This window comes from Capricornis sumatraensis, chromosome 11, assembly GCF_032405125.1.
Source record: "Capricornis sumatraensis isolate serow.1 chromosome 11, serow.2, whole genome shotgun sequence".
Classification (NCBI taxonomy): Eukaryota; Metazoa; Chordata; class Mammalia; order Artiodactyla; family Bovidae; genus Capricornis; species Capricornis sumatraensis.
The window spans coordinates 43,811,850-43,814,425 of NC_091079.1; positions in this window are offsets into that span (position 1 = coordinate 43,811,850).

Below are 2,576 nucleotides of genomic sequence, written 5' to 3' on the forward strand. Positions count from 1 at the left end.
AATGACTTCCATCAAAGAGACGGAAGAGTCACCAGCGTCAATGTCTGCGTTTCTGCTGGAGCCAAATGTTTGCTGAGTGAGGGAGGACGCAGCAGGAGCGAGAAAAGCTTATTCTTCCCAACACCATTTCATCTCTGGTCACCTCTCCTGGCTCGTCTTTTATTGCTGCTGTAACAAATCACTACAGACATAGTGGCTTACCATAGCCCAGGTTTCTTGCACTTTTTCGGGTCTCAACGTGGGCCTCACTGGGCTACAGTCAGGTATCAGCAGGGCACCGTTCCTCTTGGGAAGTTCTCGGGGAGATGTGTGTCCTTGCTTTACCAGCTTCAAGCGGCCACCTGCATGCCTGGGCCTGTGGCCCCCTCTCTTCGTCTCCAAAACCAGCAACACTGTATCCCTCTGACTCCTCTGTCATCACATCTCTTTGAAAACAGCTGGGAAAGAGTCTGTTTATTGGGTCTATCGGGTGATCCTGGATGCTCTCCCCACGTAAGGTCTCCATAGTAACTGGATCCTTGAGGTCCCTTTGATCGTGAAAGGTGATGGATCACAGGTTCCCTCCAGTGCACCAGCGGTCATCTCTTGCCTCTTCAGCTGGCATCCATCCCTTCACTGTGGCCAAGCCCCTCATCTTGGCTTCTATCCTTATGGCTTTTGCCTCCAGCTTTCATTCTCCTTTCTTCTAAGGGCCCTGGCGATTACATTTGCTTTACCTGGGTACTCTAGGATAATCTCGCCTCAAATGTGTGACTTAACCCCATCTGCAGAATCTCTTCTACCACATAGGCTGACAAATTAATTGGCTTGTGGATTAGAACATGAACATTTTGGGAGGCCATTCTGTCTACTGCTATCCACTTCTGTCCCGAAGATCCACATTCCACCCTGAAAGGTGCTCAAGAGCTTCAACCCACTGCAGCACTAGCTTAAAAGTGCAAAGTTTTACCTGGATCTCATGAACTCAGATGTCCCGAATCTCATTTAAATCATGTAAACCAAGTATGAGTGAACATCTGGTATGAGTGATTCCTGGGACACAATTTCTCTCCATCTGTGAACCTAGAAAACCAGTTATATAATGGCAACAGGCATAGAATAACCGTTCTAGACATTCCTGTTTTAAAAAAAAAGAAAATGGGGTGGAAACAGGAGCTGCCAGTGCCAAGCACTTTATAAGCTCAGCCAGCCACACTCGGCTTGAAGGCCTGGAAACAACCTTCTGTGACACAGCAGCCTTTCTAGGTGTGACTTTCACTCAGAGACCTCTCCCCCCACCCCCCCTTTTTCATGAAAGGTAGTGGGTATTTGCAGCCAAGTAACTCTATCAGCTTGTAATGTCTGTGTAATTGTAGGAGGCTGAGCCATCTTTTTTTGTTTCATGTTGTCTCTGTCCTCTTTAAGAAAGCAGTGTCTGCTGATGTAACATTCTCGAGACGGGTGGATCTTCTGTGTATGGTACAGAGATTCACTCCATTAGACCACAGGCTCCTTCCAGAGCTTTCCTAGGTAATCCAGCTGTTTCTGGCTGGCTGTGACCTTCTCTTTCTCAGGTATAAGCAGAAGGTCATAGGCCGCAGGCCCACCTCTTTCCCTAGAGCAGGCCTCAGCTCAGTTCAGTCGCTCAGTTGTGTCCTACTCTTTGTGACCCCATGAATCGCAGCACGCCAGGCCTCCCTGTCATCACCAACTCCCGGAGTTCACTCAAACTCCTGTCCATCAAGTCGGTGATGCCATCCAGCCATCTCATCTGTCGTCCCCTTCTCCTCCTGCCCCCAATCCCTCCCAGCATTAGAGTCTTTTCCAATGAGTCAACTCTTCACATGAGGTGGCCAGAGTATTGGAGTTTCAGCTTCAGCTACCTAAAAGTAAATCTTTGCATTTTAATGTCTTTGCCATAAGCTAAGGATTTCCAGGTCAAGTCCTGTTTCCTTTTTTTTTATTTTAACAGTCCTTCCCTCAACTTAATCTGTTTTTTCTCACATTAGACTATAATCAGTAAGAAGAAAGCAGGCTGCCCCTTGCCACACCACTCAGAAATCTCTTCAGCTGAGAATCTTGAGTTTCTCTCATGCCCCTTTCTTTCCACACAGCTGCAGTCACAATGCCAAGCTTCCTGCCACTGATTCACTGGAATCTCTCTTCATTTTCCTGCAACACAGGCCTCATTTCCTCCTGAACTTTTTAAAAGGTCCTTTTTTCCAGTAACCCTGTCCTCACAGCCACATAGCTGTTCTCTGCCACACGCTTTGGGTCTCTGCCACACTCCTTTGAGTTCTTCCACCCTCTTCCCACTGCCCAGGTCCAAGGCCACTCCTGCATTTCTGTGTCTTTGTTAACGGCAGCACCCACTTCTTGGTCTCTGGAAAACTCCACTCTGCCAGTTGACCTGCATGTGCCAGTAGGAGCTTTGGATGTCACGTTTCACTGGGGGCTTCACTTCAAGGAGCTGAATTTGCCTATGTGAGTCAGACAGTGGGAGGGCTTCCAGACCTGCCCACCTGCCAGTGTTGGCCTCACCACTGCAGAGAAAAGTTGTGCTCAGTGTCATAAAAGAAGCAGCGTATTCCTAAGAC